Below are 26,516 nucleotides of genomic sequence, written 5' to 3'. Positions count from 1 at the left end.
TTTTTAGAGCGATTTCAGTGCTAATGAGCAGGAGCTCCGTGGAGACGATTCTTACCAGGCGACCACCATCTTGGAATCTTAAATGCAGCAGTCTGAGTGTTTTCAGCTTTCCTTAGGGAGTTTTAAGCTCAAGCTTAAGCTTAAGCTTTTATGTTATAACTATTCAGAAACACAAATAACTTAACTGCAGTCAGTAAACATAGCACAGTATTGTTCTATTTTAACAGACTCCTCTACAGTCATGACTTACATAAGGCATACATCTGAAGTAGAATCTGAACCATCCTTCAAATAATATACAGATGATCAAGTGTGTTGTGGCAAAAGGCACTTTCATATATTGAAATGACTGTGTTTTAAGCAGGTCACATAATTACATTGACATAAAAACTGACTTTGGAACATACAATATTTTTTCACATGGCTTAGTAGTTAGATAACCTAGTAAATCTTATAACGCTGATGTCAGAAATACTATTTTGTACCAGTTAGCTCTTTCCTGGCTGGACTGGCTGCACACTAACCCACTGAATATGTATATATCACAACATATTTTGCTGTATTTTCTGTACAGAAGGAGTGACAGATCTAGTCCTCGGTATGCATTATTAGGGAATCACATTTAACTTCATTTTGGCAAATATGAAATCATGCTTCAAGCCTTATTCTTACAAGAAATATTCATTTTCTTTCACTGCTGTTGGTTCTCTTTCAATTGAAGTTCTGTAGGATTATAATAGCCATGACATCTTGACTTTTAGCTATGCTGGTGGTATTTTAATCTTGAAAATCTACTTCTCAATGTGTTCATTTGACTTCCCATGTTTTCCCATTTCTGAATATATTTTTTTATTTGGTTAGTAAGAGAACTGAAAGCTTTTTTTTCATGTCAGTTGGCACGTTGACTACTGACCTTGTCCTTAACTTTAATGCCTCATTATAACCCGCTGAGAGAAACATATTGCTTATCCATGTTAGATTAATCCACATATCTAATGTATACGGGAACTACTAGGTGAAGTTAAAGTTAGATGAGCTGACCAAAGAATCTCTTAATCCAGATTACTTTTTTACACTCTGATCTATCCAAAGTTATGCATGGGTTGTACAGTAAGTAACAAAGGAAACACTCCATACAATCGAACATACATAATCTTGAATGTATTTAATGCTGACAGAAATGATCAAAACTCATTTGATTGCTTCTGCTGATGCTAAGTCTGTGCAATGTGGGAATAAAGGAAACTGTCTCATTCTTCTGCCTGACCCAATCCACCCCCCAGCTAAGAATTACCCTTGTTACTGATAATAATAGAGAGTTGGTGATTCCTCATCCTGTTGGGTATTTTACTGTTGCCATGCTTTGCTTCATCCCTCTGCAGTAGAACAGCTGTCTTCTTCAATCTATGTTTAAACCACACCCCCACCACCTTTACCATATGGCACTGTATTATCTGTGATGTTAAATAATTCTTGTCATATAAGGAATACTTGAGCATCATACCTCTATAGCACTGGGCCAGTTTGGTTAATGATGCAAAACACAGCTTTAGTCTTCATGTGTTAGGAAGATGCATCCCAGGACATCTCTTCCTAAAATATAAAATGCATCATTTAATTTTCTTGCATGCTGGAAACAGTCTCTGTGAGAACTTTTTGTAACTTCTATAACCGAAGTTAGACACTACAGCATATGACAGGTTTGTAAAATATCTTCAAGGTTGGTTTACATTATAATCCTGGAAAATCATTTCCAAGTCACTGAATTAATATTAATGAATGAAGGTGACATTAAACAGTTTGGCAGGAATATCACTTTGAAATCTATCTTTGATAGTGATAATAACTGTGAACATTAGCTGTATAAGCGACTGAGTACCTTTGTGCCTGAGAATCATCCTGCAGTTGAGCTTTTTATAAGATTATGTGAGAATGAAGTTGAGAAGATCAGGGGGAGTAGAAGCAAGAGTGGGCACTTCTATAACATTACACATGCAGAGAAAGAAGCCTTGTTTCAGCTTAAAGAAAGGGATGATCTTGTTGTAAAACCTGCCGACAAAGAAGGTGTTATTGTTGTATTGGACTCTGTATGGTATAGGAACTAAATGTTAGGTATGTTGGATGATGAATGTACTTATAGGAAAATAAGTAAGAGGGAATTGCAGGAAATGGTTTCCAGGTTTTACAATAGCCTGTCTGATACGCTTATGGAAAGGCGTCTAAGCAAGGAGATGTTTGACTTCTTCAAGGTAAAGAAACCTACTATTCCAAGTATCAGTGGTTTACCTAAAATTCATAAAGGTTATGAAAATCCAACCTTAAGACCTATTGTAGCAGGACAAGGATAGATAACTGAGCCTCTTTCTATTTATGTAGAAAATGAGTGAAAAGTATTTTGCCAAAAGCCAACTCAGTTTTGAAGAATACAGGTGTTTTATTGGTAGATCTTTATATGAAAACAGGAAACCTATCTAACATGACAGACCTTCTTTATGTTACTATGGACATCAACAGTTTATTCACTGTTATTCCCAAAAGTTATGGGACTGAAGCTATTCGAGAATTTATCCATCAGGCTGGGCATAAAGAAGATTTGTTGTGTTTCTTACTGGAGCTAAGCCTTGAAAATGACATTTTTGTTTATGGCAAAGATTATTACTGGCAGACATGGGGGGTTGCCATGGGCACCCCCTATGCTAGGAGTTATTTGAATTTGGTGCTTGGCCGTTGGGAACAAACTGAGGTCCTCAGTGATGTCCACCCTTGGTTTTCACATCTACTGTACTACTGCTGGTTTGTGGATGACATCTTTATTCTGCGGAAAGGTGATGAGAATCAACCGATGCTGTTTACTGAGTTTTTGAATTCTAGTACGACTTTCTTGGAATTTAAGGTCAATCATTCAAAAGAAGAGATTGACTTTTTAGATGTTAAACTTAATTTACATCATGGTGTTGGACTAAAGACTAGTCAATATAGAAAGAATACTTGGAAGAATCATTATCTACATCGCAACAGCATGCATCCTAACCACATTTTTAAAAATATTATGGAGAATCAAGTGCTTCGAACTTCTAGACTTTGTTCTAGTGATATTGAGTTTACCAAAGAATGTAAAAAGGTATAGAAGCATCTATGTAACAGGGGATAGAAAAGTAAAGACCTGAAGATTAGATCTGACATCAATGAAGTAAGGGCTGGTAAAGGGCGCCCATACTACACCAGTAAAGGACCTACCTTCAGTAAGCAAGATAGGAAAAAGGACAATGTGCTAAAGTGTAATCTTACATGCAGTACTGACAATTATAGGATACGTGAAGTAATCAGAAGATTTTGGCCAATACTGGTGGAGGATAGTAAAATGAAAAACAATGTAGGTGACCATCCGAGATTTTCTTTCAAGAATACGAAAACTATAGAGATAACTCTGTGTCAAGAATGGATTTAACCATAAGAAAATCTCTGATAGAAAAGGGACTTTTAAATGAACTAGGTGCAAAGCCTGTATGTCAGTTGATAGTAGCAATATGTTTTGCCATCTCATCACCACAAAGGACTTGTTTTTGATGTTTATGCAGATTGTAATAGCCAACATCTTCTTTACCTTGCCTCCTGTTGTCAATGTAATGCTATTTACTTTGGCAAAACAGACCAATATCTAATGGATAGAGTTCTACAACATTTTAGAGACATCAGCAACCAAGATCCGATCAGATATTACAGTTCACCTTTGGAAAAGCTTATTGTTTGGGCTTTCTTTTATTTTAAGTGTTTTATTAAAGCTTCACTGTTTTTAAGGCTCCTAGTAAGTGAAAGGCCGTGGAGGTATACTGAAGACTATACTGCTGTCTTTGCATTTTTTCGTTCGTTATTCTTGGCAGTTTGCAAGTGTTTTCTTTTCATTTTAAATGTCATAGTCAGGACTCAGAAAGTAAACTCCTAACTGTATCAGAGAAACTCTGCTCAGACTCTTGGGTTTTAAAATCTTACAAAAACATTTAGTTTGACGTACAATTTCAGTCTTTATATAGTCATCTCATATCTGATCTTAAATGTTTGACTGTTCACAGGAAAACATCATGCTGGTATTGTTCTATTTTACTAACATCATAATCAGCTTCTTTAAAAATGCATTTGCTTTTCAATATGGGTGAAAAATGTGACTGTGATTTTTTCAGTAGACTTTTATTTATTGGTAAGAATCCCAATAACAAAGCTTTAAAGCTAGTCTGTCCAACACATTTTATAACAGTTTAATCATGAAATTTTCCCACTGACAAATCACATTCAGCACCATATATTTAACATTTTAGCAGAGGGTTATAATAACCATAGCCAAATTTACATTTTCATTTTATACTGCAAGGACTACACGAAACTCTGAAGAAACTACTGTTAGAACTTATTTTAACGCTCTGCTATTTTTAAGCTCCACTGAAAACTCAAGAAAAAAAATTAAAACGATAAAACCATCACTTGTGTCCCTTTTGAGGTAATTGTTAAGGAGTGCATGGAGTGCCATGATTACATTCTTGCATCATTTAGAAAGACACCATGGTTCAACCACAAGACACAATCTTAACAATGCTTAGAATGATGCTTAAAAATTGTTAAACACCCCCTAGACAATGTTAACATTATGTCTAGCTAGGCACTAAAAGCTGACAGTTTCTGCAAGTAAACAAAATTAGTAGAATACCTTCAATTCACTTCTGTTTCTGCCTACTGGGAGAAAATTTCAGCCACAAAAATGTAGAAAAATAACTGGTTCCCATACATAAGGAATACATAAGGATGCCTCCTACCATCCTTTTGACATTTCCCTACTACTTTTTCCACTTTCAAAGAATGCAAAACACTTTATATTTTTTTTCAGTAACTATCAGTGCATGGAGCAGGTACATCTTCAGGCACTACAAAAAAATTATGATTGGCTATCCAATTGTAATTGAATATTATGAGTTCTCAACATGGATGCCAAGATTCACATCTCAAGCTTCCCTGTCAAGGTAAATTTCTTTGCATCTATATCATAATATTCAATTATGATCGTAGATGCAATCATAATCCTCTGTTTAGAAGGAGTCCTTAAACTACTAACTTCTTGAATTATCATGTCTCAGTCATTAGAAAAGTTCCTTATAAGAATGTTACCCTAGACTAATGCATATCTGTTTATAGCCAAAATGTACACAGTACGTGCCATTTTTTAAATAAAAATAAAGTGCAACCACTAGCAGTATCTGCTGTATAGTATCTGCACATGTTTGTGCCTAATGTAATAACACAAGGTTAGTAGAATATAGGTCTGTTTTTGAAAATGATTAGTACTAGTGCTATAGAAAATACCCTTCTTTGTTGATATTATACAACCAATCTACACAAATATTTTCCTTAGGCTATATAATTACTTTAATTGCAAACAAACTTAATCTTATATAGCAACAATTACAGCAAAAGAGATATGTTTCCTTAGTCATGAGATTCCAGGAACAAATGGAATAAATTAATTATTTTAGAGATGTGTAGTGTTTCAAAATTTCAGATCAACAAATATTCGGATATTTAATGTCAAAAATACTAAATATCCTAGATCAAAGTGGATTTCAGGTGTGCTCATTATTACCTTTCAAATTTCACTAAATTAGAACCTTATAAGAATACCTTACCTCAAAAGAAGAAGAAATCCACAAAATCAGATGGGCATGTCTTTTGCTGTATATGCTTATATAAATTATATGGTAGCCTGCAAGAATGAAAGACAAACAATAAAATAAAGTGTATTTATAAAATAAATTACTTTCAATATCATGCGTGAGATGACAACTATGAATGTAGGTTATTACTGATCTGAAATACACATCTGTGTATCTGTCAGTTTAAAAGGCACAAAACAAAGTGGCTTTATTACTTTCATTAGCACAAAATGTAAATACTTAAGAAATACTTCACTTTTTGTATTCACTCTACATTATTTCCAATATTTATGCTGTAATCCTCAGGTCTGATTCTTCATTGTTTTCACAGCAGATGACTGTGAATTCTTCCCAGTAGGGGAACACAGACTGCCATATAAAGCAATAAGATTTGCCATGGAACTGTGACAAAATGCATATCACATCCATTCTAGATATAGTTAGTCCAAAATGGGCAAATAATGAATTCACCGATAATCTCAAGAATTCATTCATGCGTGAATGTGGTAAATACTGGTTTTGCTATATTCATTGTGCAAAAGGAAAAACAGAATTTATTCACTTGTGTTGTAATAAAGACTGCAACAATAGTTTTAGAAAAAGAGTTTTAGCCTTGAGATGAGGAAATACATTTTGTATTCTTTCATAGATAACATGGTGCATGTAATGAAATAGTATATCACTTTACTCTGTGCAAGTATCAATGGCACTTAAAAGTGTCATTTCCCTTTAAATACATAACAATAATATGAATATTAATCATTGTTGTTATAAAACGTATTGAAACTTAAGCAGTAGAAAGTGAAGTTCTTGTAATTTCATTTTATAAGCTATATTGCTCATCATATTCGATTTTCAACCTTTAAATTATTCTAAAGGTCCCTAAAACTTGAAATTGTCTTGTGAATGTAGTTTACGTTTTGCTGTAGCAGTACACTCACAATCAGTCTTTTTTGGTGTTACTACATCAGAGGTTAGTAATGCCCTGTACAAACACAAACCCCCAAAAAGTAAATTTTATCTATAAAGCTTGCCACAGAACTAAAACCTGTAACTTAGTGTGGTTAGTACAAAAGTATTATGTGGAGATAAGCAGAGAGTAGCTATTTTGCACATCAAACAGCAGTACTATCAAATCTTAACACTATCTAAGCTAGCGTAATGCCAAATGCCGGAGACCACCTAAGCAGACCTTTATATAACCCAGACCACGACCTACAGTAGCCCAACCAAATACAGATATAGACAACATGAATATACAATTTCCAAATGTTTCTATAGCCAGCTTGCTAAATCTTCTTCTTCTTTTTCTTTTTCGGTTAGGGAGTCCAGCTGTCCGGATCCTTGTGTCCGCTTGAATTTGTCAGTGAGTTTTTACAGTGTTGAGTTTTTAGCAGCCCAACCAACCTTCAGACACACACCCCACACTCACTCTACCTAGGGCAGAGAGAGTGTCATCACACCCACTGTCTTTATAATGTTTTCAAAATTGTTACCCCTTTCCCCTTCTATAATCTTATCTTTACTAATTTATCTAAATAATAAAAATTTCATTAGAAAATGAAATACCAATTTTTTATAAAAATAAATTGGATTGTCTTAGAATCTGTACTAAAAAGTAAGTAATAAACTACTTTTTCAAGTTGTTACTTGCTATTATATCAGTAAAAAGTACAATTTAAAGTGGCAGATGCAATAATTAAGGGACAACTGATTCAATGTAGCAGTTGTCTCATGTTTACAGACACCCATTTAATCCTTAACTCATTCAAACCTATAGCACATTTTTGTATACTTCCAGTGTTTGGATCAGTCTTCTTTAAATAAGAGACTTGCCTGTTAATAATAAACAGCATTAGAAAGTGTGAGGCACTATTAACAAAGTGACATCATGAGTATTAGTCTAGGATGTCCTACATAAGGGAAGTTAATTACTGATTGTCACTTATTATTCATATTTACATGTTTATGTCTATATTTCCATATCAGAGAGCCTTAAATTACACTGAAGAGTATGGTATAATATGTCATGGTGGGAGAAAGGAAAACTCATGGTCAGTGTCCTTTCATATGACTCTATACCTGCAGTATTGCTAGTTGTTTATTTGCAATTATGAAAATTAATAATATTTCCATATGTACTTAATACTTCAAAGATATGACTTACAAACTGTAACAATATCAGGTGAAACCTTACAAATTACTGAAGAAACTAGAAACCTTATGTGCTATTGAAAAAGCTATCTTTGAAATTTGCATATCTTGAGTGATATGTGGTATTACTTATACTGGTAATTATACATTTAAGCATATACTTCATATGTCTGTAAATATCTCACTGAACATGCACTCACAGGAACTTCTTGTCATATGAAAGCTTATGTCTCATTAACAAAAATGTTCTAAAACATATGTATATGTTGTACATTTTCCAAGTTATGACAACTTGTTTGTGAAAGTACAGCAAAAACTATCATTTTGGCTTTGCGTGCATTATAATATATTATTATATTTATGGAAAGACTATGAATGCACTAATAACATTGCTATTTGTAGTTTTAATACCTTTTATTTTCACAACATATTTACATTTGTTTATGTTATGTTTTTAAGTTTATTTTTCAGAAAATGCTGTGGAATACAAGATACATGCAGAGTGGCAGAGGTCTGACATTCCACACCACATAGATGTTAATCAGTTAAAAACAAACAAACAAACACAGTATACATGAGATGCACATACACAATTTTACAGGCAGCAAAAATCTTACATAAAAAGGTGCACTACACCAATCACATATAGTGTCCATCACACGCATAGACCAAACTATGCTGAGGCACTAAAAAGGAATTTTCCCAAACTTCATAGACATCCTAAGCCTATAAACAGTAACACCTATCCTCAGAAATCTTTGAAGCACTCACCAAAAGAAACACAAAACAACACACATATGCCCACACCGAGTGAATCTCCAAGAGCAAAGCCCATAAAGCAAGTAAACACATTATCCAGGATTCTTGTCATAGTGGACATCATTGTATGACACACAGATGCCCTACTCAAAAGAATTATGCTTACTTGTTTACTGGGAGTACCAGGAGCCAGGATCCAGCAAGCTACACACACTCAACTCACTACACCACAGGCACCAGTATGATTCTATTATATTCTACGTGGACATTAATGACCTATGACATACTTCCCCAGAGTATATGAAGAGAGGCACTGTTGATCTCACTGAATATGTGTCTTAGGCAGGTATGTGCCTCACATTGAGCAGCATTCTACCTTCAAGAAGGATTATGCCACAGTATCAATGGTGATGGACAGGTTGACAGACAAGATCAGACAGGAGTCTCCGTGGACTATGATGTTTGCAGATGACATTGTGATCTGTAGTGAGAGTAGGGAACAGGTGGAGGAGACCCTGGAGAGGTGGAGATATGCTCTAGAGAGAAGAAGAATGAAGGTCAGCAGGACTAAGACAGAATATATGTGTGTGAATGAGAGGGAGGATAGAGGAATGGTGAGGATGCAGGGAGTAGAGGTGGCGAAGGTGGATGAGTTTAAATACTTGGGATCAACAGTTCAGAGTAATGGTGAGTGTGGAAGAGAGGTGAAGAAGAGAGTACTGGCAGGATGGAGTGGGTGGAGAAGAGTGTCAGGAGTGATTTGTGACAGATGAGTACCAGTAAGAGTGAAAGGGAAGGTCTACAAGATGGTAGTGAGACCAGCTATGTTATATGGGTTGGAGACAGTGGCATTGACAAAAAGGCAGGAGTCAGAGCTTGACGTGGCAGAGTTGAAGATGTTAAGATTTGCACTGGGTATGATGAGGATGGACAGGATTAAGAATAAGTATATTAGAGGGTCAGCCCAGGTTGGAAGGTTTGGAGACAAAGCCAGAGAGGCAAGATTACGTTGGTTTGGACATGTGCTGAGGAGGGATGCAGAGTATATTGGGAAAAAGATGCTAAGGATGAAGTTGCCAGGTAACAAGAAAAGAGGAAGGCCTAAGATAACGTTTATGGATGTGGTGAGAGAGGACATGCAGGTGGTTGGTGTGACAGAGCAAGATGCAGAGGACAGGAAGAAATGGAAACAGTTGATCTGCTGTGGTGACCCCTGACAGGAGCAGCCGAAAGAAGAAGAAGAAGAAGATCAACAAAAGATGACTGACTTCAATTACTGTCTTAGTTTCTGGTATCTTTACAGGGGGATTCAATATCTGTCACCATGGGAGGACATGGTTAACAAACCACATTGCTTTGCAAAGGATGGTCTGCACCTGTCTCACCTAGGCTTCCAAATATTGACTAAAACTTTATCCAACCCCTTAGAGCCTTTCTAGGCAATGCCAAACTGACAAACCGAAACATAAAGGTGTTACTCTTTAATGCTACGGCTTAAACAAGAGACTTGGCACCCTATAAGCTCTCCTCACTTCAGAGAATATGGATATCTAGTTTTGTGAAGGGTAGATCATGCCTGCTCAACTTGGTCAACTTCTTAGAGTCAGTCACCAGAGCTGTGGATGAAGGCAAGGTGGTTCATACAGCCTACCTTGATCTGGCAAAGGCCTTTGATGCCATTCCCCACTCAGGAATCATAGAACAACTGACTAAGCTAGGTATCAACCCCTATATCACTAGGTAGGTTGCAAACTGGTTTACAGACAGAACCCACAGTGTGAAAGTAGCTGATTCCAAGTCAGACAGCTGACCAGTCATGAGTGGAGTCCCACAGGGTTTGGTCCTGGGTCCTCTCCTGTTTGGTATCTGCTTCTCTGAAGTCCAGGCCAACATGAAGGGACTCTGGCTGACAAAGTTCACAGACGATTGCAAGTTGAGAACAATAATTAACTCCCCAAGTGATGTTGACATCCTACAGAAAGGTTTCACTGAGACCAACGACTGGTGTCAGAACCATGGCCTTAATCTCAATGCCAAAAAATGTGTCACCATCCCCTTTGGGAAGAACCCGATTCCCATGAATTACCACATTGATGGTAGTCCACTGAACACAGAAGGCATTATAAGAGATCTGGGAGCAACCTCTCTTTTGACCACCAAACTGCCACTGTGGTCAGAAAGTCCTTCTATGTGGCACATCTCATTACTAAGGGTTTTCCATCTAGGAAGAAAGAGGTCATTGTCTCCCTCTACTCTTCCCTCATTAGGCCAATCATTGAGTACAATGCCCCATTTGGCATGTACCTCACTAGACACCTGCAAGATTTGGAGAGGCCACAAAAGTATCTCACAAAGAGAATCCTAGGCTTTAAGCACTTGTCCTATATGGACAGACTCAAAAGACTCCAACTATTCTCTGTCTCATATCGCCTACTTAGAGACGATCCCTGCTTGACTTACAAAGCCATGTCTGACCCAGGTCTGTTAGAAATGCTACATCTAAAGAAATCCCAATCCCTCCACACCATACACTCCAGAGACCTCAACCTCATTACCACAATCAATAGAACATGCTGGAGGCACAGGTTCATAACCCAGAGACTGGCCATGCTATGGAATAGACTTTCCATACATGTCAAACAGAGCACCTTGTTGGCACTCTTCAAGAGAATCTTGATGAGTGGATGGAAAATAGAAAATTCACCCCAGGGATCAATCCAGTTGCTCTACTCGACAAAGGCACTGGGAACTAAGGTCGGGTGGCACAATGCCAGGGTAATCCTATGGGCTAGGCTTGTAAAGGTTCCAGGGCCATTAGCCTAGTACACACCTATAAACCTATGAACCTATTACTGAGACATGGTTTAAATCCATACTCCAGCCGTGCAAGGCTTCAGTGTCTTCCGCACATTTAAATCATCAGCTGCACAGACAGGGAAATAAAAAGGTGCAGGAATCGAAATTTATATCAGCAACAAACATAACTCTACATTGGTTAAACAGTATCCAGCCATCCTCAACCTCTTTTCCCATTTTTGCACATAAGGTTGGGTTAATGCACTGGAATTTATGCGGGTACAAATTACGATACACCAGGTTCCACATCATAACATATCATAGCAAGCTATAGTCACCCTCTATGTACATAGAATCCTATAGCTTGTACCTAGACTTACTGGAGACACTACCCATTAAACCAAGTACCGTACTCATGGGAGAGTTTAACTACCTATCTACAGACTGGAAAACATACACTTCTCATACTTGCAGGCACAATGATTTATGGACTTTTTTAACATAAATACCTTTGACCAGATTGTGCACACAACCACCAGAGGTTAAAACATGCTGGAACTGGTACTCAGCAATATGGGAGTATGCTGCTCCCCCCCATCATATCCTCACTCATGAGGTCACTACAACGCTGTCACCTTTGAAATAAAAATGAATGAGCAAACCCTGTGATAGCTAGGGATTATCCCAAAGCAAACTACACCCTATTAAGCAATAGTTCACTCTCAACCCAGAGTTCACAACAGCCTAGACAGAGTTGCATAGAAACCCTGTACAATAATGTAAATGGTTGTACAGAGCCTGGTATATCTCCTAGAAGTAAGCTCAAAACAAACTGCAAAAACAAACCACATTGGTGGAATCCTAACATCAATGAGGTATATAACAAAAGGAAAAAATTATGGCTAAAATCAGGAAGATCAACTCCCATAATGACAGGATGTCTCTAATTAAAGTAAACAGGAAACTAAGAGGACTAATTAAGTCTAACAAGGCCAATTACAAGGTCAAGATAGCCTCACAGGCTAAAGATAGCCGCAGTACCTTCTACAGCTATGTCCAAAACCTCAAAGACAGCACACTTCAGTGTGCAGAACTGGTGGTCGGTGGTGTCACCTTCACTGAGCACAGTAACATAGTGAATTTCCTGCCTGACAAATTCAGCTCAGATTTCATTCCCACTCCCTCTCTCCTGCCGTCCATGAAACACCTACTAGCACAACCCCCAACTATTAACAGGGAGAAGGTTGTGGTGGCAGTCCCTAAGGCCAAAAAACACATCCTCAATGTGCCCTGATAATATCTCAGGAATCATGACCTATCAGGACCACTTGAGTTATTTTTCAGCTATAGCCCCTAACCTTGCTTTGTACCATGAGAGTGGAGGACTGCAATGGTTATCCTGTTTCACAAGGCTGAACCATCAACTGACCTGGATAACTACAGACCCATTAGTCTAATATGTAAAGCCATGGAATGAATTAACACGGAAATGTTAAACAAAGACACAGGAAACCTCCAGATTCCAGACCCAACTCAGTTTGGCTTTGTCAAGGGAAGATCATACCTACTAAACCTTGTGAATTTTTTTGACAAGACCATTGTGGCAGAAAATGAAGGAAAAACAGTGCATAATGCCTACCTTGACCTGGTTAAGGTTTTTGATGCACTACCACTTGGACAAAGTTGACGGACTCACCAAACTGGGCATAAACTCCTACATAACTTACTGGATTTCTAGCTGGCTCACAGACAGGACCCAGTACATGAGGATTGGAGATACCAGCTCCATTAAGAGATCAGTAACCAGTAAAGTATCTCAGGGCTCCATGCTGGGACCACTTCTATTTGGCATCTACTTATCAGAGGTAAAGGATAATGTCAAGGGCCTTTGGCTGACTACGTTCATAGATGACAGCAAATTGGAAGCTACTATATACTCCCCCATGATGCAAACATCTTACAAGACATATGATTGGTGCTAAAGCCACAGATTAAAACTCATTGCCAAGAAATACATTATAGTGCCTTTTGTGAAAACTGCCACTGAGGCTAATTACTCCACTGATAAGACTCCCCTAACAATTGACCCAATAGTCAGGGTTCTGGGAACATATGTAGACAGTAATCTGGCATTTGATCAACATGTGGCCAAGGTAGTAAGAAAGCCATTTTATGTTGTCCAACTTATAACTAAGGGCATGGCATCCAGGTCCAAGAAAGTCATAATGCCATATCAGGCCCATCATCAAGTATGATGTCCCCTTTGGCATGTACTTGACCAGACATATTTAAAAGTTAAAACCCCAGAAAGGTTTCTTATCAGTAGATTCCAGTGTATAAGCATGGACTACCTTAAAGCCTTATCTCGATACACTTTCTCCTACAGGTTAATGAGAGGCAATCTATGCCTGGCATGCAAAGTATCCTCAGCTACAGCTTTGATGGACCATTTGTACACCTGGAAAATGAACACCATCAGAACCACTACAGCCAATGATTTAAATTTTGCTTGTGACATAAGTAAGACACGTTAGCAAGACAGATATGTGTATTAGAGAATCACCATGCTATGGGACAGCCTCGCCATCCATGTGAAGTAGATTCCATCCCTAATGCTCTTTAAGCATAATTTGGACCAATGGAAGGAAAATCGAAAATTCACCCTGGGTCTGGCTCCCATGTCTCTGATAGAAAAAGGCAGACAGTAATACCAAAAACTAATCCCCCCCCATAAAATCTCTAGAAATGTCCTAATTCCCATACTCTCTTCTAATAAACACCCATGATGCATAGGGACACAAATGGATTGAATTGCACAGATAGACTTAAAAAGATCCTGATGATTGTTAGCCTAGAATATAACTATGAACCTATAAACTTATGAACTATCTCATTTAATTCACATTTACCATGTACAAATACAATAGACTCCAGTAATCATGCTTCTTAAAATGTCCATTTTAAAATATCATTATTATGTTAAATAAACATGAGCATGTACAGATATGAGAAACTCTGGATTCTGTGCAGTGATACTTGAGCATCTTAAAAGTCATATTTTGACTGCCTGCTCCGTCAACTCATTAAGCATCCAGAAAAATGCATATTGTTTGTCAGATATCCTGTATGCTTCAAACATTTATTTAAAAATGGTAACATAATTCATCCCAATATGATTCTTGATGCAATACAGCAATAACAACAGCAAGACATACAGAGGCATATTTTCATTTTGTGTCTATATTGATTCTTTTGCTGCAACACTCACTTGCACTTGACTCTGTTTACTGCATTGATTCATCTGAATGTTTGAGTTCTTTGATCATATTAATACACATTCAGTTATCAGATTCATTTTAAGCCAATAGTTTTTCTGAGCAGTCATTGACATTTAAGTAGATTATTTATTGAATATAAGTGACTAATTTAAAAGTTCATAAGGAGTTTATTTTTTTAAATTTTAATGTATTTGCAACCTAGTCATATTATACTGTAATATGAGCAACATAGAACAGTCTTAATTAAATGACTGGTGTTATGTCTGAAAATGGTCTAGTGGCATTTCTTCTATGAAACTAATTCAGTTAATACATTCACCTTTTAGATTCTCTTACCTTGACTTATATGAAATGTTTGGGGCCAAAACGTTAAATTTCAATGAGCTTTTTTCTTCACTTTTTTAAATTAAGCACACATTAATTCACTCATTATATGTCAGATAGTAATAAACATTTTTCCCTATTGTACCACAATGAATAACTGCAGAGGCTACAGTTTAAAAATATTGATTGAACTAAACCAGCAGCAATCATTTAAAACTTGTCAACATTGAAATGTAGTCCCACCACCCGAAAAAAAAAAGAAAAAGGAAAGGTACTGCATGTGCACTAAATATTCCACTACAGACAGCAGAGATTGATGACAAGATCATCTGAAAGAGCATCTGACAATGACAACTAGTATTAAACTGGGCAAGTCCTTTTCAAGGTTCCATGTCAAGATGTTGGGATTCCTATGAGATGGGCAATCACTTTCCAGAACTACTAGTGTGATTTTGCATATCAGCTAAGAAGCATTAGCCATTTATTTCACAATATGGATATGAAATGAGTGATCCTTAATTTCGGGTTATGTCTACACAATTAAGATGGGAAATAAAACAAGATATTTAATGCAGAAAGGTAGAGAAATGACACAAAACACTGTCCCAACAGAGAATGATATGAAGGATTACAAAAAGTGATTCATTGTCATCATAATGTTTTGTCTTCTAGCAGAACCATGAGGATGTGAATGCAGAAGATAATAGTGACTAAATTATTACACAATACAGACTTGCTACCACCTCAAATAGATTCAAAACATTGAGCTTTAGGATTACACATTGTAATGAATGGGTCTGCTGCAGGCTGTACGTCTAGATGTGGTTATTTCTTGACAAAACTTCATTATTTGGTGGCACCATGACGCAAAGGTTAACACTTCTACCTCACAGTGACTGGTTATACAGATCATTCCTCTGTTGTGATGACTTCTGTGTAGAGCCTGCATGAAATCTCTTTTTCCATATGGATTTCCATTGTGTGTTGGTTCTCTAATTTACAACCACATCTAAAAGACATAAAAGACATCCTGGGGGTGAACTCATAACCCCCTACCTTGAATGCTAATAATAATTTTGGGACTGCACATGTTATGAGTGTGTGTGTGTGTGTGTGTGTGTGTGTGTGTGTGTGTGTGTGTGTGTGTGTGTGTGTGTGTGTGTGTGTGTGTGTGTGTGTGTGTGTGTGTGTGTGTGTGTGTGTGTGTGTGTGTGTGTGTGTGTGGTCTACAGTTAAATGGATTGTACTCTATTTGGAATTACTTTCTTTGCTTGCATCAAGTGAATGAATGAATGAATGAGTGCATGAATGTTTGAATGAATGAAAACGTGTATGAGTGAAAGTTAAAATAAGAGAGACTATCTTTAAAGTCCGCAAAGACATTTAGGAGCTGAACTACTCTGCATCTCTCAATGCAAAAGAAAAAAGATTTAGACCACAAAATCAGGTTACAAAAGAGTCTGCATCATCCAGTAGTCTCATCTTCAAATTTAAGGGGGCAAACTGTTTTCTTTGAATCGATAGCTGAACTTGTTTTTTCATGAAATCAGCCACCTGGATGGACTAACATTATAAAAACTCTGTAAAAGTATACCTATATCTATATCTATAACTAAATCTGTATCTATATTGGGTCTATATTAGATTGTCAAAATCTTTTATTGATGGGTTATTCATTGACCTGTATCCATCAAAACTAAATTCAGCAAACATCAACATTTTTTCAACACCACAACTTTGCCCTTTTTCCCACTGTAGTGCAATCTCAGAGTTGGTATATATAGTTAGTGAGGTTGAGGGGGTGCAGCCCCAAACTTGGGCAGGTTTGATTTAGTCCAATGTGTGTTTTAGTGGGGTAGGGGCCAATTGGTTACTTACCTTGTAAAAAATTTCAAAGTTCACTGACGTTAGTTTTGACCCATGGTGGTGGTGCTGCGGTAGTGTTGTCACCTCACAGTAAGACACTGTCCAGTTCGATTCTCAGCTAGAGCATCTTCTGCGTGGAGACATGCGTGAATGGGCATAAAGGTTGTGTGTCAGGGCTGGTAACTTGGCACGTAAAAATCAACTACCAATCATTAGTGGACCAGAGCTCTGCTGTGGCGACCCCTAACCAGGAAAAGCTGAAAGATGCAAACAAAGTGACGTTAGTTTTGATAGATATTGGTCGAAGAATAAGCTGTTGATGAAAAAAGATTTTGATGATATAATATAGACAATCTATATCTGTATCTATATATGATGGTGGGTAAATGTAACTGCTATTTCCTGAAGATAGGGATGAGAAAGAATTGACAAAAATGTTAAATTATAGCACTTTATATACATTTTAGTTGTTAAATATAAGATTTAGTCAAGCTTGTTTGCTTTTTGTCTGCAAGTCATAGATTCAAATTTTTGAAGGTAGCATTGATAACTTCTTCAGAAGGTTCACATATCTGAGATAAAAATGCAGAATGGTGATTATTCCAGCTAAGGTTTGACAACTTTGTCTATAACTGAACCACTATGTTGGTGTAGTACAGCTTGTAGTAGATATGATTTGATAGCCAAGAGGGAATAAGCATCTCTAAGAAGAAACCCATTACTCTGTATAATACTTGGGAAAATAGATTTGTAATGTAATCACAGTTTGTATTTGTACTACAACATTTATTTCAATTCATTTTGGCTGCTATAATTTGAAGACAGACTGCAAAAGACCTTTAAAGTAATGAAAACATGGTTTATGCACATTATTAAATTCTGCATCAGAATTACTCAAAGTATCAGCAAATATCAAATGCAATGAAGACTGTTGCAAGGGGTTGATAGTGGTGAAGGCCAGTTTCAAATTGCAAAAGTATGGTTGCTTATTATTCTTTAATTTGACTGCAAGCTGCTTGTGTGTTTTTTTAAGGAAGGAAGGAGGGACGGAAGGAAAGAGGAAGAAAGAAAGAAAAGAAAGAAAGGAAGAAATAATTTGCCATTTGTTTCTTAAAGGAGATGAAGCATGCAGTATATGTGTAAGACATTGGAAAATTGTTTATCAGTAAAAGGATATGATGTCTTGGAAGAAGGCGATAAGACTGAAGTGTGGTAGACACTGATTCTGTGGAAATGGGGGCATTCCTTTCCATGCTGTGGGAATGTTCCACATCAGAAGTGAGAAAGCCATAACTGTCAGTCCTACATCTCTATTAAATAAGTAGTAGCTTCACAGAAAATGTAGAGGATACTGAACTTGATAAAAATAATACTTTTTTGCAATCTGCCACCCCACCTACCTGCTACTTATATATATACCAAAGCCACCATGTCTTAGAGAATGGGAATTACTCCCTGTGTTTGTATTTATTGGCTCAATCTTCTGAGGATGACTGCTATGGATGTTAAAATTTCATTAAGATCATGTGAGAGGTTAGTCACAGATAATAAAGTTTACTAGTAATTTCATATAAATGAAAATGAAGAACTAAAACTTCTGACTCTCCACGTTACATAAGGTAATTTATTCGAAAAGAAAAGACAAGCTTCTTCAGACAATGTACAACTAAAAACAGTCAGCATATTTATAGGGAGGCATAGCTTAATAAGTGTAATTAATTAGTTAATCAATTAGTTGATAATTCAATTAAACTGGTCATTTTCTATAAAAGATTTTTAAAGCCACACAACAAACAACAAACAGAAAAGAAACACTGGATGCAGTAGGTCATACATATGTTTGTATACATTTAAAATCATCTGAGGTTCACTTAAATATATATCTTCTTTATGTATAGCGCTGTATACGATATACATTTGTCTTTATTCAAACCCTTTCATAAAACAACATCTGTCATGTGGTAATTATTATATGTATTGTAAATATTTAAAATATTAAAATATTAAAAAATTAAGAGATTTTTTATATGTGTAAATATTCAAATATTTCAACATTTTAAAGTTACATTTTAACAATAAATATACATACACTGAAATAAATGGATAAATAAGTATATATGTAGATGAAAATAAATAAGTGAATATGCATAAAATAATAAAGTAATAAATAAACCAATACATTTTATAATGTCAAGGAAGTCTGAAGTAACATTCTTATCTAGACATTCATACTAATCATGTACATCATATAATAACAAAGTGCTATGAATAAATATGAATGTGGAACATTTCATGACCAACAGAATTCTAAGATTATCAATTATAAAATTGGTAATAAATTATTATTTAAATAAGCTGATCAAATAATTGATAAATAAGTATATTCATAACTTATTAAAAACCACATTTCAATAAAACATTAAAATAGAAAGAAATAGAAATATAAAATATACCAATGTACAAGTATAAAGATAAAAATATGTATAGATAAATGTTCATATGATTTGTAAGCCTTAAAGACTTTAGAAATATTAATGGAAATATGTTCCAAGGATATTTCAAAAAATGCATATCTTTTAATACCAACTATAATTCATGGACCTATAAAAAATGTATTTTATAAAGATATAAATAGTAAATAAATAAATAAATAAATAAAAGACAAATAAATAAATATTTCATGCATTGAATATACTTAATGATAAAAAATGCTGTATACCACTGGAGAAATAAAATATAGTGTGTCACAAAAATAAGACATAAGCAGTAAAATTATCTCCGATTATTAAGAAAAGATCTTATTGTAATATAATTATTTAGTCCCGGAGGGTAGTGGCCTCTAAGTCTGAGAATCCATTTCAATTCATTTAATTCAATCAAGTTTATATAATCACCACCTCTAGCATTGGCTTCCACAACTTGCAATACTCTAAAAACAAAAGAATGTGATGGATTGAATATAATATGTTTAGCTAGGGCGTTTAACTCATTCTTCTTTTTAATATCGTACTGGTGGTTATATATTCTATTTCTCAATTTCCTTTTGGTAAGGCCTATATAAAATGCAGAGCAGCACTCACAAGTGGCCAGATAAATTAGGCCTGAAGTATCACAAGTAGCCCTAAATCTTGGTTTAAAAACATAATTAAACTCTGGATGTGTGAAATCTTGCAATTTTGTAATGAACTTACAATAGTTACAATGTTGACAAGAATAAATCCCAAAAGGATGTGTTGACTTTTGTAAAACATTGTTGGTCAAGGCTGGTCTGTCACATAGTAAGGATTTCAGATTTTTACTGCTCCTGTAAATTATGTGAGGATTGCTGCCTACTACCTTTAGTGTGGATTCATCTGTCAGTAGGACTTTCCAGTTGTTGAGTAGTATTTTCCTAATATTCTGAAAATCATTAGTATAAGTTGTGATAAAAGATACTTTCTCCTTATAGTTATATGTATCGCTTTTGAAAGCAGGGAGAAAATGATTACTTTTTATATCATTCAGTTCAGAATTTTCTTGAAACAAAATGTTATTCCTAACTTTCATTATTAGATCATAGTCATAGCCTCTTTCTAAAAACATATCTACCATGTTGTCTGCCTCTCTTTTTAAATCATCTATGTCAGTACAGATTTTACTTAGTCTAGTAAATTGACTTCTTAGTATTCCTTTAAAAATATGCCGCGGATGCATACTATCATATTTCAGGATTGTATTCCTCCAGCATTTTTTCTTATATAATGTGGATACCAATCTTCCTTTCCTGATGTTTAAGCTAACATCCAGGAAATTTACTGATAAATATGATGTTTCAATTGAGAATCTAAGAAATGTAGTTGTGGTTTCTAAGTGTGCTTTAAAGGAGAAAAACTCTTCTATAGAGCCATCCCATACGATTAAAATATCGTCCACGAAACGCCTATAGACTAAAACTTTGTTAAATAAAATATGTTGAAAAACATGGTTCAATTCCCAGTGATGCACTACTAAATTGGCATATGTGTTTGCACAGGGGGTACGCATAGCCACACCACACGTCTGTAGGTATAGGTCACCCCCAAATGCAAACACATTATTGCTAAGAACCAATTCCAATAATTGACAGATTAGAATCGTTGTATTCCCATTTATTGTGGGAGTATGCTGTAATAGTTCACGTATAGCTTCAATCCTATCTTCATTGGGAATTGAAGTAAAAAGACTTTGTACATCCATTGTAATAAGTAGGTGTTTGTCTTGTATGAAAATAAAATCTAATGAATGTAAATAGTCTATAAGCTGGTAGGTATCCTTAAGAATCATGGGAATAGCATCAACTAAGGGTCTTAAAATTTTCTCTAGATAAATTGATATGTTCTCAGTAACCCATTTAGCTCCAGATACTATTGGACGCATAGGTGGTGGTTTAATCCCTTTGTGCATTTTTGGTAGCCCTTTAATAATAGGGACTACAGGGGTATCAATGGAAAAGAATTCATATAGGCTATTAGGTATCTGGTAACACATAAGCATGTCATAGAGGTCTTCCTTAACTGTTTTGATTATTTGACCTAACTTAGCTTGATTAATTAAAAAATAAGTAGCATCAGCATTAAGCATTTCATTCATTAAAACATTGTAATCAGCTGTATATCAGCTTTCATATAAAGACGTGTTAAATTTAATACTGTAGTGTTTTGCCTATGTCTAAATCTCCTTGTATGACTGTTACAGTGGTTTCTATAATGAAATGCCATCATCCTAAAAACTGATGTGCTGAACAGATGAACAAAATACTCAAAATCAAAAGGGAGGGAAAAATGTATTTTTTTTTTTTTTTGCAGTGGACAAGTCCCCTCACCCCCAAACTTATATATGCTAACTCCAAGGTAACATCAAGTTGAAGAAAGGAGAAATCTCCCAAAACAAGGGAATCATTGCTGGACCACACTGGCGATGATTTCCTGTGGGGAAACATTGTTCAGCTTTACGCCTTTCCTTTTCCTGTGTTCTATTCATACTCAAAACAATTTCACCATAGACATGTAGGAGAGTCATTATAATGCAGGCCTTTTTTATCAACATAGGCATATTTTCTTAAAAGGAACTTCTGTTGAAATGACCACACTTTTGAAAACATCATATAGTTTAATGTTGTACAGGGAATTTTCAGTATGTGAGAGCAATGGAGAAAGAGGCTTTTTCTTCCCCATCCAAGAAAATGATTTCACAATTTCATCATACTTTGTGCAGTTTTAATGAAATCTGATTCATTTATGTTTTGCAGAATCTCTAAGTTCTAGTTTATGCAAGTAGTACTTTCCCAACCAAAACTATGCTATCAAATCTTGCATCACTTGTCTCCTGCAAAATGGACAGGCATAGTTAAAAATGATTTAATTCCCAAATTAGAATATGCACTGCCTTTTATAAACCTACATCCAGTTTAATAACATAAAGATAAATAAATAAATAATGCAAGCTACTAACTATAAAATCTGAAGATTTGTTGAACTTGCAAACAGTAGGACATTTCATTGAAACTTACTTCACAAGACTCACTGGTTACCAATTTCATACTCTGCTCCAAGACTCCTTGATATATAAAATCATTATGTTAGGTTATAACCCCATTATATAGACAAAACTTCCATGTAGGGACCAAATATCTTCACTGTGAAGCAGCAAAGATGATTTTTTTATTCTGAACAGGACAAGATTTAATCTATTGATGACAATGCATTCTCTAGAATATGACCAGCTCTCTGTAACCACTTGATCTCTGACATGGAAAATAACTACACCTTAGATATTTCTTGATAAAGTCTGACAGAATTCCTTTATAAGGAGTCAAAATGTACTTGCTTTCACAATACTGGCTGAATAATTGAGTGAGTAAACATTGTCTTCAGTGACATATCTGTTGTTTATTCCTTCATACCTCTTATAATGTAACATCTGTTGATTGCATCTTACTAATCTGTATATAAAGAAAATTTAGTGGTGACATTGCAAATATTAGTTATACTATTAATATATTGCTCTGCTTTATTCTATTTTGTATGTTTCATGTATGTGTTCTTGATATATTCAGTTCAGTACTCCTTTGTGCCAGTGTTGTGAGCGAAAAGCATGAGAAGACCAGTTCACGTACCGGGAAAACAAATTTTAAATAAATGGAAGTTGGACTGAAGACATTTTTAACCAACAGAAGGTTTTGTATTTCATGTAGTTAGTACAAAATCTTCAGTATACTAAAATTAGGCCTAGAGAGTTGCTAGATGTTATACCTGGCATTCAGATGAGAGAAACCTATTAAACAGACTTCCTTTTTAAAAACATTTTTCCTTCATGTCTTTAAATTAATGCCATAAGAAGTAGAGGAGGTGAAATGTACAATTGCTTGAATATATCCACTGTAACAGTATGTGGGGAAATGCAGAATATTTGCCATGGAATTTATAGTTCTGAATGGGGTAGCAGACATCAGGTGACATCAGTGTTTTGCCCCGATTTTATATGCAGTGCTTCTTCTCTGCTGAGGAGTGCCACCATTGAATGGGTCCTATGAGAATGACACTGTGCAACCTTAAACCTTACCCATTAGAGGAAACTAAGAAAGAGCTCCAACACCTTGTTCTCTAATTCTGTCCTTTTTGTATCAAAGTAAGGAGGTTATCAGTAACAATGTGCCAGCAGATGCACTTGCAAGAAGGCCAAAAGTGCCAAATACCTGATGAGAGGCTGCAAACGATAAGTGCTTATTTTCAACTATTTTCTACACTTTCTGATAAACAATATTTGCTGTATATCTGTTTGTTTGAACTGTACTGCATTTTTTAAATTGTCGGTAAAATGAATTCCTGTTACAATTGTAATTAGTGTTCATTTGCTAGTTTTGTTCATTTTATTTGTTTGCTGCACTTGAAAAACACTAGCATTAACTAGGTTCAGGTTTATGCTGAATCTAGTATTGTTTGTGACCTTTGGAGCTTGTAAAACAGTTAATATTTTGTCTGGACCCCCCCCCCCCCGCCCTCTTGGCAAGAAGGTACAGTTTGGACTGATCTAGCTAGAGTTACTGTTGCAAGGCTCTGTTTAGGGTGTTTTGATTGGATAATTTGAACTTTGGCTGTTTCCTGTTTTTCTGCTTTAGAAAGCCTGTGTTTGAGCCAGTTTGTGCTTGTTTGCTCCTGTTGGCTCATTGGGCAGCATTGCACACTACTGCACAGAAGGATTGCTGGTTACAGACGCCTGCTCTATAGCCTTGCAAATATTACCTAAACCAGAACTCTTTGCACCTAAACCTACTAATACTTTCCCCTGCTGTATTCTCGCTTCAACTGTTATAGCCATATCAAGATTATTCCTAGGACCACAAACTGCCAGTTTCCCTCCTTTTCTCCTACCAGCGTGGTTGACATGGGTTTACTGAGGCAGTGTAGCAACTGCCTCATGTACACTGACAAACCCTGCTTCTAAATCATTCCTGTACCATTTGTGAGAGATGCACCTACATTAAGAATCTGGAATCACAGCTCTCTAATGCAATAGATAGCAATACACAGCGGGTTGCCAGCCCACTTACAATAACTCCTACTCATGACACAAAGCATACACATAGGCCAACATACACTGAGATACTCAAAAGCATCTGCCTAAACACCAGAGACCTCCAAAACACATACATACTAAACCAACCATAACACCCAAAACACACAATACACATAACAACACAGGCACAAGTGTCTCACCATCAAAGCCCATAAGGCAACACACAACTTCAAATATCTTAGTCATAGGAGACTCTATAGTGAGACACGCAGATGTCCCCCTCGCCAGGCTGAACAAAGAGAAAATCACAGTCATTTGTCTTTCTGGTGCCAGGATATGTCAGATCATGCAATCAAGTCTCTCAACAACAAGTACTGTTATGATTTGGTCATAGTACATATTGGTGTGAACGACTTGAGACGTACCTCCCTGGATTACATGAAGAGGTATGTCCCCAGCCTTGAGCAGCAGATTGCCCTTACCTAGGATGATACCACAATATAAACAGAAAATCATTAACTTCAATAATTGGCTTAGATTCTGGTGTCATTGTATGGGGATCCAGTTTCTGTAAGCCTGGGATGACATGAATGATATACCTCGATGCTTGGCTAGAGATGATCTTCATCTGTCACCTTTGGAATTTTGGCTATTGGCAAAGGCTCCTGCCACCCCCATAGGCCCTTTTTAGGCAATGTCACAAGGACAAAATTCCTGACATAAAAATTTTATCAAAAGACAACCTCAAGGTTATGCTGCTAAACTCTAGGAGACTTAGCATGAAACTGCACTCACTGGAAGCAGTCCTCACCTTGGAAGAAGCTGACATCTTTGCAGAGACATGATTCAAGGGTGTGAAGAGCACTCCATCTTACCGGGTTACACAACCTCACTTTGGAAGTTGCTGACATCTATGCAATCACTGAGACCTGGTTTAGGTTGTGGAGAGCACCCCAGCCATACCAGGATGCACCTACTACTACATGTTCAGACCACAAACAGAAGGCATAAAAACTAAAGGAGGTGGTGTATCAATAGTCATTAAAGATGAATACACCTCCAGATTGGGTAAACAGTATGATTCCATGAAGACACTTCAGTGCAACTAACTGTTGGTAGGATACCTATTAAAGTAATTGCCAGGACCCCTTCCATGAATCAAGACACCCATTCTGCCTATTTGGATCTACTGGAATCCATCAAGATACATCCAAACACCTTGCTTTTGGGTGATTTTTAATTACCCATTCATTGACTGGGTAAATTAGTTATGCTCAGACTCACTTGCCCTAAGGTTCCTTGGGTTCATTAATTCCGATACCCTGGACCATCTGGTGAAGAACCCAAATAGAGGCGTCAACATCTTGGATCTGGGGCTTACCAATATGGGGTCATCCCTTGTAGATTTCACCACAAATCAGTCTCATTTGAAGTAACTATCACATCAGACTCCCTCCCCAGCAGCATCTAAACTAAAATATATTCTCCAAAGCTGATTATATACTTCTAAAGGATGGTATAAATAGCTTCATTTCACCCCTCCCCCCCGAGATGGAACTGGCAAATATGCCAAGTCCTACACCAATGTTTTTTAACAAACAACTGTATAACTGCATTGATGCGACCCTACCTAATAGGACCAACACAAGTTCTTCAAGGAAGAGCAAATCTGCCTGGTGCAGAACTGCCATTAACGGGCTTTACAATAAGAGGAAAAAATTGTTGCCCAAAAGTAAGAGGTAGCAAGCCCTAAACTGGGAACACTCCTTCCTCAGCTTAAACAAGCAAATAAGACTTTTTGTGAAGTTCTCCAAAGCAAACTATGGATTCAAATTAGCGTCCTCAACTAAGGACAGCCATAAGGAGTTCTTTAGTTACATCCATAGTCTAAAAGGTAAGACCCAGATTTATGCCAAACTGGTATTAATGATACAGCATACAATGAGTATGTGGACATAGCAAACATGTTAGCAGACAGGTTCTGTGAAAACTTCACTCCCCTGTCCCCAACACACATACCCCATGATATTTCTTTCACCTGTCCCCCACCTTGTATCTCTAGACAGCAGGTTGTAAATGCCCTCTCTAAGGCCAAAAACACAGCATCTAT

At 36.3% G+C, this 26,516-nt stretch overlaps 1 long non-coding RNA gene across 3 annotated transcripts in view; it reads right to left on the bottom strand.

Moving 5' to 3' along the window:
• Positions 1-5,675: 5,675 nt before the first annotated feature.
• Positions 5,676-26,516, bottom strand: part of LOC122807069 — an 844,116-nt gene continuing 823,275 nt past the window's right edge. For 2 of the 3 annotated variants that reach the window (XR_006365591.1, XR_006365587.1), the window contains one exon: positions 5,676-5,746. This is a non-coding gene — a long non-coding RNA (uncharacterized LOC122807069). The remainder of the gene's footprint in view (positions 5,747-26,516) is intronic. The other variant, XR_006365589.1, reaches the window with a different exon arrangement.

This window comes from Protopterus annectens, chromosome 7.part0, assembly GCF_019279795.1.
Source record: "Protopterus annectens isolate FY-2018-M chromosome 7.part0, PAN1.0, whole genome shotgun sequence".
Classification (NCBI taxonomy): domain Eukaryota; kingdom Metazoa; phylum Chordata; order Ceratodontiformes; family Protopteridae; genus Protopterus; species Protopterus annectens.
Note: the sequence above shows the minus strand (reverse complement) of the source record. Positions and strands in the feature narration are given on the sequence as shown.